Source organism: Delphinapterus leucas, chromosome 14, assembly GCF_059928025.1.
Source record: "Delphinapterus leucas isolate spDelLeu-1000000601 "Yukka" chromosome 14, BTC_Dleu_Yukka2, whole genome shotgun sequence".
Lineage (NCBI taxonomy): Eukaryota > Metazoa > Chordata > Mammalia > Artiodactyla > Monodontidae > Delphinapterus > Delphinapterus leucas.
In genome coordinates this window covers 78,123,811-78,135,566 of record NC_143142.1, presented here as the reverse complement: position 1 = coordinate 78,135,566, position 11,756 = coordinate 78,123,811, and the positions used below count along the sequence as shown (strand labels likewise).

Genomic DNA, 11,756 nt, shown 5'->3' with positions numbered 1-11,756 from the left:
AAAGTCAAACTCATAGCAACAGAGAGTAAATGGTGGTTATCAGAGACAGTGGGCAGGGAGGAATAGGTGGAATAGAAGGGATATTTTAGGCAAACTATTCTGTATAATACTATAATGGTAGAAACATGACAATATATATATCAAAACCCATAGAACTGTAGAACACAAAGAGTAAACCACAGACTTTAGTTAATAATAATGTTTTAATATTGGTTCATCAATATTGAACATAAGATTTTGCACAGCAAGAAAAAAAAAACAAAACGAAAAGACAACATATGAACTGGGAGAAAATATTTGCAAATGATGAAACTGACAAAGGCTTAATTTTCAAAATATACAAAAAGCTCATACAACTCAATAACAAAAAGAAACAACCCAATTGAAAAATGTGCAGAATACCTAAATACATATTCCTCCAAAGAAGACAAACAGATGGCCAATAGGCACATGAAAAGATGCTCATCATCGCTAATTATTAGAGAAACACAAACGCAAACTACAATGAGGTACCATCTCATACCAGTCAGAATGGCCACCATTAAAAAGTCTACAAGTAATAAATGTTGGAGAAGGTGTGTAGAAAAGGGAACCCTCTTACACTGTTGGTGAGAATGTAAATTGGTGCAGCCACAATGGAGAACAGTATGGAGGCTCCTTGTAAAACTAAAAATAGTTACCATATAATCCAGCAATCCCAATCCTGGGCATAGACCCAGACAAAACTATAATTCAAAAAGTTACATGCACCTCTATGTTCATAGCAGCACTATTTACAATAGCCAAGACATGGAACAACCTAAATGTCCACCAACAGATGAATGGATAAAGATATGGTACATATATCCAATGGAATATTACTCAGCCATGAAAAAGAATGAAATAATGCCATTTGCAACAACATGGGTAGACCTAGAGATTATCATACTAAGCAAAATAAGTCAGAAAGAGAAAGACAAATACCACATAATATCACTTATACATGGAATCTAAAATACAACACAAATGACATATCTATTAAACAGAAACAACAAATGAACATATCTATTAAACAGAAACAACTCACAGACATAGAGGACGACTTGTGGTTGCCAAGGGGCATGGAGGGTGGGGTAAGGAAGGATTGGGAATTTGAGATTAGCAGATACAAACTAGTATAAATAGGATGGACAAACAACAAGGTCCTACTGTATAGCACAGGATACTATATTCATTATCCTGTGATAAACCATGATGGAAAAGAATATGAAAAAGAATATATGTGTGTGTGTGTATAACAATCTCTTTGCTGTACAGCAGAAATTAACACAACATTGTAAATCAACTATACTTCAATAAAATATTAAAAAAAGGATTTGCCTTACCACTGAAAGAAGAGCACAAGATTTTCTTATTGAAGGTGTTATTACCTTTGGAAAAAGTGAAGTCTCTGATCGTTTACCATCCTCAGCTGGCATGCTGTGTAGTTCAGTTTTTAGAAAAGGACAGCACCCTCACTGAACCAGTGGTGATGGCACTTCTCAAGCACTGGCCAAAGACTCACAGTCTAAAAGAAGTAATGTTCTTAAATGAATTAGAAGTGATTCTAGATGTCATTGAACTGTCAAGAGTTTGTGAAGATCATGAAGCGTTTGGCCAAGTGTGTCTCTAGCCCCCACTTCCAGGTGGCAGAGTAAGTGCCATATTACTGGAATAACGAGTACATCATGAGTAATCAGTGACAATGCAGCAAAGATTCTGCCCATCATGTTTCCATCCTTGTACCACAACTGAAAGACCCACTGGAACAAGACAAGACGTGGCTTGATATATCAATACAACACGCTGAAACTCTTCATGGAGATGAACCAAAAACTATTGGATGACTGCACCCAGCAGTTTAAAGCAGAGAAACTGAGAGAGAAGCTAAAAATGAAAGAATGGGAAGAAGCGTGGGTTAAAATAGAAAACCTAGCGAAAGCAAACCCCCAGGTACTAAAAAAGAGAGAAACATGAAAACGTCTATCGTGTAACTTGAATGTTTTTATGAGATAGGAATGTGGCTCCATCGTGGGAGGGGATGGAAATCAATATCACTAACATTGTATATGAACTATCTGCAATAAAAATACTTTTCAACTTTAAAAAATATTGATTGAACAAACGTATCACTCTAATGTAAGATAATAATAATGGGGGAAATATATGGAAGGGAAGGGGGGGCATATGAGAATTCTCAGTATTTTCTGCTCAATTTTTCTATAAAACTAAAACTGTTTTAAAAATGTCTACTAAGTTTTTAAAAAGTTAGGAATCCTAGGCTCCAAGAGCTTTAAGATAGTAGACAAACACTGAAAGAAAGTCACTGGATTTTTAAAGAAAAGAAGGTCATTATTAGGTGATTGATTGAGGTGATGGGGCAGAAGTTGGTTCATGAGAATGGGAAAGAATTTAAGCCATAAAAGAGAGAGAAGGATGTCCAGACACAAAAAAGAACATAAAATTCATCATTAAAATCATTTAATTATGGTGATTTACTTTATTTTTATCCTTACAAAGAAACAGACTTAGCCTCAAAATAAATCTGAATTTCAACAAAACTCTGTCCTACTTTTAGTCCCAATCTACTGGAATAGAATGGATCAACAAAGTATTTTGTTCACTGTCCTTCCTCAGAATAGATGCGGTACAAACATCTCAAAGAATATATTTTTGGAATATTAGAACAACCTCATTTTGTTTTGTTCTATCTTGTTTTTTCTTGAATGAATGGGAAAGAATATGGAGGGGGCATACATATATAAACACTGGTCATTTATTGAAAAAACTGTTTAAATACAAGTAATTCTTTATCTTACAACTTAATAGCTGAATTTGAAAAAAAACATGTTTCTTTGCCTACTCTTAGCTATTCTGTGCAGTCTGTACATTCAGCCATTTAAAATGTCATTTTAATTCACATAAGAATGAGTAGGTAATGTGGCCAGGGAATTCTTACATAATACCATTATTTCAATATCACAATCCTCTCTGGACACGATTGGAAACTGATGCAACAGAAATTGAGGAGCTAGAGAGACAAAGTAACAGTGGCGGTTACCAGGGCTGTTCACTCCCCAGGAAAGGAAAAGCTAGGCGAAAGCACACATGCATACACACTCAAACGTATGCATGTACATGCACACACAACAAGATAACTTTCTGTACATAAAGCGGAAAGAAAGCAGGATAAATACTATTGTCAATTCCAAGATCGTTCTGCATTCAACTTGCAAAATATTTTACAATCCAAGCAAAATCTGACAATAGGATAGGATGTCACCTTTTAAAACACTTCACTGGTTTCACTTTGAACTCCTGTCAACAATAGTTACTTACAGGGAAACATTTTCTTCCAAATTCAATTTCCATTGAGTGATCAAAAAGACATTTTTAAAACAAGTAGGATGCAGGGATAAAGGTCAGGAGGAGGGTTGAAAGAGCCTAGTTTGCATTGTATCTCTTTTCATTCTCTCCTTCAAAGGGAAACAATAATGGGTGACCTTTCCCCAGCAAGGACCTAAGGAATCTGCAACCTCATGTATATTAGTGAAATATTGTTGATTTCTTTGGGAACTTGGTGATGGCCACATGTGTGAGTTAGAGAGAAATAGTTTCCTAGACACCTATGTGGGTAAGATTAGTGATACTTAGGCTCTATATTAATGTTCTTCAGAATCCATTGCCCAAATAATTTTCTTCTCTGTCCTACTACCCACTATACACATGAATCTGCAAGGGACCAAATACATACTGAGTAATTGTGTAACACAGACTTTAGTTAAATGTGTAGCTTCTACATAGAGGAAAAGTTTGAAATCAATATTTGTAACATAGATTCTTAGTATGTTTAATCTAGATTAAATATTGAACTAAATCAATATATATGGAAATGTAGTTTTTATACATACATTATTTATTTTTAGCACTAACAGTATATTTTAAAATATTCACAAAACAAATACAGTTAATGTGAACGTATCTTACCATCTGAATCAGATTAACTCTGGCTACACTAAAGGACATTTCTTGATCTAATATACAAATCAAACATGAAAGAAACTGCAGCCACCAGTACTTTGGTATAATTATATTATTTTGATATACATTTGATATATAATTATAAACAAATATTAATAATATAAAATAACAATGTAAAATCAAGAACAAGATTACAATGATAGCTAAAATAATGTTTATTCAATACTGTACTAGACATCATAGCAATTGAAATGAGACAACTAAAATAAAGATCAGGTACAAAATTTGGAAAGGAAGGAAAATACCACCACTTTTCCCAGCTGATAAACTTACTTACATTAAAAATAATCCATAAGATTATTTGATTACAAAGAGTTTTAGCACTGTTGCTAAATAAAAGTTCAATATAAAATTTTAATTACACTTTACATACCACCCACAGTTAGAAAGTGTTATTAAAAATACCTACCAGTCACAATATCAGTACATAATATGAAGTATTAGGAATAAGTCTCCTAAAAGCTATCAAGGCTATTATGTAAGTACTATAAAACTACTTTAAAATACATTAAAAGAAGCCTATATAAATATATATACTGTTATATATAACAATTAACATTTATATTGTCAGTGTTGTATTATATATTATCTATAGATATGTTGTTGATTATTATATATTAATTATATAATATAATTATATGTTGTATAATATTATTACTAATTATAAATTTTATACATATATATACATTAATTATCAGGAATAAGTTTCCCGAAAGTTATCAAGACCTTTAAGTAAGTACTATAAAATTACTTTAAATATATTAAAGGAGATCCATACAAATATGTACATGATTATATACTATTGTTGTTTATATCATTTATATTATATTATTATATTATATATCCATGTACATATATTTTATAAATAGGAAGTTAAAATGTATTAAAAATGTTACTTCTACTCAGATTGATTTAAAAATCAATGCAACTTCAATTAAGAGGGATGTTTTTGTGAACATATAAAGTTGACAATACTGTGGATATCAGGAGGCTAAGGTTTGAGAATAATGAAACCACTTCTAATTATACAAGACAATCTCTTCTTGATTATAAGGCCAAACTGATGAAAATCTGTCTGATCTTGGCAGAGATAAATAACCAGCGAACAGCACGGAAAGCCCAGAAATAGACCTAAATAAACTTGAAGTATAATATATAAAGAATTTACACTGAAGAATAGGGAATAAATTACGGACCACTTAATAATGCTGGGACAACGCACTAACTATACAGAAAACAAGTTTAAAAAAATCCTTATTTCTGGGCTTCCCTGGTGGTGCAGTGGTTAAGAATCCGCCTGCCAACGCAGGGGACATGGGTTCCAGCCCTGGTCCGGGAAGATCCCACAAGCCGTGGGGCAACTAAGCCCGTGTGCCACAACTACTGAGCCTGTGCTCTAGAGCCCATTAGCCACAACTACTGAGACCACGAGCCACAACTACTGAAGCCTGTGCACGTAGAGCCCGTGCTCTGCAACAAGAGAAGCCACTGCAATGAGAAGCCCGCACACCACAAGGAAGAGTAGCCCCCACTCGCCGCAACTAGAGGAAGTCTGCACGCAGCAACAAAGACCCAATGCAGGCAAAAATAAATAAATAAATAAACAAATTTATTTTTAAAAACCCTTATTTCATATCATTAACAAAAATCAATTCTGCATGAAACAAAAAGATAAACATAAAAGAAAAATAAACTTTTAGAAGAAACTATAGAGAACACTTTTAGGATCATGTGGTTGGGATAATCTCTTTTTAAAGGATTAAACAAAGAATATAAACCATAAAAGGGATATTTGATAAATAGAAAAACCTCTGTTTATTAAAAGTCCTGATAAATAGAATAACAAATATGTAAAGACAAACCCAAAATTGGGAGATATTTGTAATACTTACCAGTGAAAAGATTTCAGAATATACACAGAAATCTAACAAATCAATATGAATAAAGGCAATCTGCATTAAAAATAAGCAGCGTGAAAATAAGTGTTTCACAAATGTGGGAAAAGAAATGGCCGATTAAAACAGAAAATACATGCTCTTTTTGAATATTAATCAGGTAAAATTAAAACCACTTTTAATTAAAACCACTTTTCATTTCACACACAAAACATTGGCAATATTTTAAAACTCTAAGAATATTGAGAATTGGCAAGACTATGGCACAATCATAACTCATACTGTTGGCAGAGATACAAATTGGGCAAAAAATTTGGAAAATAATCTGGCATATTTTAGTAATGTAGCTTTTTGTAATCTATCCATTTAACTGTTAGATATATACCTTATAGAAATTCTTACACACAGGCACCAAGACACATTACACAGGAATGTTTGTAGCAGCATTGTTCATGATATTCATAAACCTAAAATCATTCAAATGGCCATCAATATTAGAGACAATAAATATACTACTGATAAATTCATATATTGGAACACTATACAGCAGTGAAAATGAACTACAATTATATACAACACTATGGTTGAATCTTTCAAATATAATATTGTGCAAAAGACACAAGTACTTTTCCATTTATATTGTTATGAAAACTGTCTAAGCATACATAAATATTTGTTAAAACTATAAAACAAAACAAAGGGCCGAGGGACACAAATATCAGGATGACAATCCATTTAAAATAAAGAGAACTACAATCACAAAAGGGGCATGTGGAGCTTCTAAGGTATTGTTATATCTTAAGCTGGATGATGGGCACACTGATGTTTATCATAAATTTCATTTCTTTAAGCTGTAAATGTAATTTATACACACTCTTCATATAATATATTTTAAAATACAAAAATTTAAAGAAAAATCTAATTGTAGTATATGTGTAGATTCCAAATTTAAATATGCTAGACTATTTCACATCTTGGTTTGTTTTTTATTTCAAATAACATTTGTTTATAATAAAACCACATTCATTGTACAAATTTTGGAAGTACAGACAAATATACTGTATTTAAAATCCCCTTAAACCACATTGCACAGATAAAGGTATAGTCAATATTTTTATGGTTAAATTGTGAGCCATTTAAAATTTAACAAATTTTAAAATTTGTTAAAACAAATCTACCACACAGAAGAGTTCCAAAAAATTTAAGTAGCTACTCCCTGGTCAAGGAAATGGAGTTTATCTCCAAATCCTGTGAGTGTAAGTTGTAGTTGGTAACTTGCTTCTTAAGAGCAGAGTATGAAAAAGGGAAAGTAAATTTACAGTGGAGACACTTTGCAAACACTACCTTTGCCAGGTGATCAAGGTGAATATCATCAGTGAACATTCACGTGGATTGTTGATAGCACGGCCCCTTGATATGATGCGATGAGGATACGATGGCATTTCACCTCTGTGGTCTTCCTCCCCAAAACCCATAACCCCCGTCTAAACGTGATACAAACCTTAGATAAACCCCAGTAGAATGACCTTCTACAAAACACCTGAGCAGTACTCCTCAAAACTGTCAAAGTCATCAAAAACAAGGAAAGTCTGATTAACTGTCAGAGCCCAGAGCAGCCTAAGAAGACATGGGGACCGAATTCAATTTGATATACTGGAAGGGATCTGGGAAAGGAATCGCCATTATGGGAATGTTAATAAAATCCAAATAAAGTATGGGGTTTAGTTTATAGTCATGTATCAATATAGGCTTATTAATTGTGAGGAATGAACTACACTGATGTAATATCTTAACAATAGAGGAAATGGGGTGTGGAGCATCTGAGAACTCTGCACTATCTTTACAACTTTCCTATGAATCTAAAACTATTCTAATACAAATAATTTTTAAAAGAAAACAAATCAGCATCACACAAGACATGTTTTCCTTTTGTTATTATATTTTCATTGAATATATTCCTACCTACTCTCACATCACAGTTTAAACCATCACTTTCTCAGGGAAGCTTTTCCTGGCCTTGGATGATTTCTGCTTGTTCTATTATATGCTTTCATAGTACTGTCCTCTCTAGTGTCTTTTCAACTTTATATTTATTTCAGTGATCAACTGATTAATATTTGATTTCTCCACTGGATGGTAAGCTCCATGAAATCAGTCACACTGTCTGCTTTTGATAACCATGAAAGCTTCAGAATATGACACAAAACTGGCTTCTTAAATATTTGTGAACGAATATAAGAACCCAGAAAGGGGAATGGAGTGATCTTAAGAACACAGGTTTTTCATCTTGTTAATTCAGACACCTAGCAGTCCATGAAGTTAGAGTACAAAGAGCTACAGAAAGTTCATGCCTTTGCCAGATGAAGCAGGAACGACACTAAAAGGATTTTCACAATCTTTTTCACAATTCACAGTTTCTTTAACTTTGTAGTTAACAGATTATTGGTATAGTCACATTAATTGTCCTCAGACCGAAATGTTGGAGCCAGAAGTTCCAGGTTTCAGTCTGCCACATGGTACATGGTTCCAGACACGGGAAATGATTACACAAATGAGAAACAGGTTTCTTTTATATTCTTGGATAGATATACTTAATGGACAGGAACCTATAACCCATACTGTCATCTCAGAGCTAGAGGCTGTAAAACTCCGAACCATAAGCAGTGAGGTCAATGCAGTGCTCATCACCTCCATAACATTTAAGGAACCACCGTCAGGAAGCACAATATCTATACTGAGAATGTTTCATATTAACATTCTAAAATTTTATAGGCTAATATTGACTTAAATTTTTAAAAGTAAGCACTGTGTATAAAATAAGACTTTAAGAAAATCCTTTGTAGCATACCTTCACCTGGAAAAGTAAAAATGGCATGGTAATAAAAAATATATTTGCTCACATAAGTTTCTCCTATAAGCATGTTCACAATTAAGTGATATTTGAAGTCATTCTGGTGATTTCCCTGGCCATTTATGGCTTTTAGTGTAATTCTGGAACATAAATATATCACCCCAGCAGTACCTGAACAAGCCTAAGAATCAGTACACACTTCTACTCTCTTACTCGGAAAGAATGGAACATAAACAGCTATAATTTTATAATTAACAGTAATTACACAACTCTAGAATGCCTTTAGATTTAATCAGGATTCATTTCCTCCAGGACTCCTTTCTTGGAATCCAAGGAATTTACATGTTTAGAAATGATACATTGTGCTAGAAACAGGCACAGTGATGCCCTGCACCAGAAAGTTATTCCAGAAGTGAAAGGTTAAAGGTATAAGCCACTGACTGATGTATCCTTAATTTTCAAAACCCCGTTTTAAAGTTGGGCAGGCAGTTTTTGGTTTTGCTTTCTTCTAACATTCCTGGACTTCAAAATGAATTCAGCTTTTTGGGGGGCTAATGAATTTGGAACTGAATGATTTACCAGGCAAGCTTCAGTTCCTGAAGTGCCTGTGCATGCCTGCATGTGTGCAGGAGTATATGCGCTTTCAGGAAAGACTTTGAGGATTTCTACTATTTGTGATAGTAGAAATCAGGTCAACTTTGCTTTCAAATATGGACATGTAATCTTTTGAATAGGCATTGTTATTTGAGCATCACTGATTCAGAAAACATCAACTGAATGTTACTGCAAAGCAAATTGTATTGCTTTCTGTGTCCCATCAACCAGGAATGATTAGTTCTCTAGGTTCACAGACTCTTAGAAATATGATACAAATTCAAGGAGTAGGAATCTTCCTTTGAAATATAAGCATGATCAAAAGTCTCTCTCTCCAGACAATATTTAGTTCAGTGGCGGGACTGTTAAACTTAAATATAGATATGTCTGCAAGGCTGCTCCAGGTAATATTTTTGCTGCTTTGAAAAGAATTCCAATTAGCATTGATTTCCAATAACCTGAAAATCTATGACACCTCCCTACAGGCTCAAGTTGAGGGTGGCAAACCTTGGTTGGTTTTTCTGTACCTGGCTTCTTTTAGAAGACTAGCAGAGCACATTTCCACAGGGTGGGAAGAAAGCCCAATGCACATTAAGCAAGTCATAAAGATAAGATTTACTGTTTCCAGAGAATTGGTAATTTTCTATGACCTGAAAATGAAAACCATCCTGACTTGTTTGATAGTAACACTTGGGTTGCCTTTGATGGAACTAGGTCACTGTCCTTAAGGATTAACGCTTTCTAAACTGGAGATAATATATATTCAAAGAAGCTGCAAATCTATGTTTGTTTGATTTTTTTTATTGTTTATTTGTTTGGTTTTGGGGGGGGCTTTCTTTCAGAGAAACTGAATCTGTGACAAATATAATTTTATTTCCTTCCCAGGCTTTCTAATCTAAATCCATACATTATAAACTGAGTTCTTCAAAGCTTAAAAATTGACAAGATTCTAAGAAAGTAAATGCATTTGGGAGAAAACATCTCTCCTAATACAGGTTTGGCCAAGATAGTAGCAATGAATCGCTAACACCCAAATGTAAAAGTTTTTTGGACAATGTGTGGGACCTACATTTTATCTTCCTTGTAAACTGGAGGTGCTATTTAATAATCCCTTTGGCAGCTCAAAAAAGATCCATCCAAATAGTATCAAAAGAATTTCTTGCCCTTACATATATTTTATTTCCTTTCAACTATTTATTTTCCTTAAGAAAATGTCTTGTGTTTCATCAGTAAATGTGTTCTTGTCTGCCTTGCTCTAATAATACATTAACAATGAATTTATGACACATGGATAAGCTCTAATGTCTTACCTGTTGTAGAAGACTTTGCCTTAAGTCATTTTATTTCAAAGGCTATAATATTTTGATACCAAACTAGGGAAACAATGTTAAACTTTAAAAAAGAAAGATTTATAAAAATAAATTCACAAAATGTCTTCTTAATCCTGATCTAAACTGTAATATTATATCCTGTTCATTGAAATCCAGATTCATTTCTCCAACTTCCAACTAGAAATCTCCACAGAGATGCGATTTATTGTGTCCACATCAGAACTTTTGATTGCCAAACCCAAATCTGTTCTTCCAACGGTCACTGCCAACTCACCAAATGGAAACAGTATTCTCTCAGTTTCCAAATCCTGGAAGCTGTTCTTGATTTTTCTTTTTTCTTTATTCTTTCTCAAATCCAAATCATCATCAAGTTCTGTCAAGTCTATTTTCAAAATGTATTATGCCTACTTCTCTCCATTTCTACTGCTATGACCCAGGGTTCAAGGTACCATTATCCCTCCAAGGACTGCTGCAGTTGTCTCCTACTTAGCATCTGCTTCTATTCTTTAGAATTCTCCCTTACAATCCATTAAATCTGCAGAAGCCAGGGTGGCCATTTAAAAATATAAATCAGATGTTTCCTCTCGCCTAAGTGGAATGTCAACACTGTCCTCTCATTGTATTTGGAATAAAGTCCATAGTCCTTAATCTGGACCCTGACAATCTCTCAGAGGGTGTATCCTACCACAATAGTCCTCTGCTCAGTTGTTCCAGGCATGCAGGCCACTCTGCTGCTCCTCAAACAGTGCAGCTTTGTTCTCACCTGAGGGTTTTTGCTATAGTTGTTCTGTTTGCCTGGAGCTCTCTCATCCCAAGATCTTCCCTGATGGCCACTCTATGCAATTCACTCCACATAAGCAAGCCCCAACTCATTCCCTGTCCCCCTCAGTCACAGCATTCTGTTATATTCTCCTCATTGCATTCATCTCTCTCTCTCTCTGAAATTATCTTGTTGATGTGTTTATATGTTTAGTTGCTGTTTCCCTTCAGCCCCTGGAATGTAAGCTCCATTAGAACAGAATTTGT

General features: G+C 34.1%; 1 pseudogene; it reads left to right on the top strand.

Moving 5' to 3' along the window:
* The first annotated feature begins 1,315 nt into the window (after nt 1-1,315).
* LOC149747655 (serine/threonine-protein phosphatase 2A 56 kDa regulatory subunit gamma isoform pseudogene) lies at nt 1,316-4,116 on the top strand (annotated as a pseudogene).
* The last annotated feature ends 7,640 nt before the right edge of the window (nt 4,117-11,756 follow it).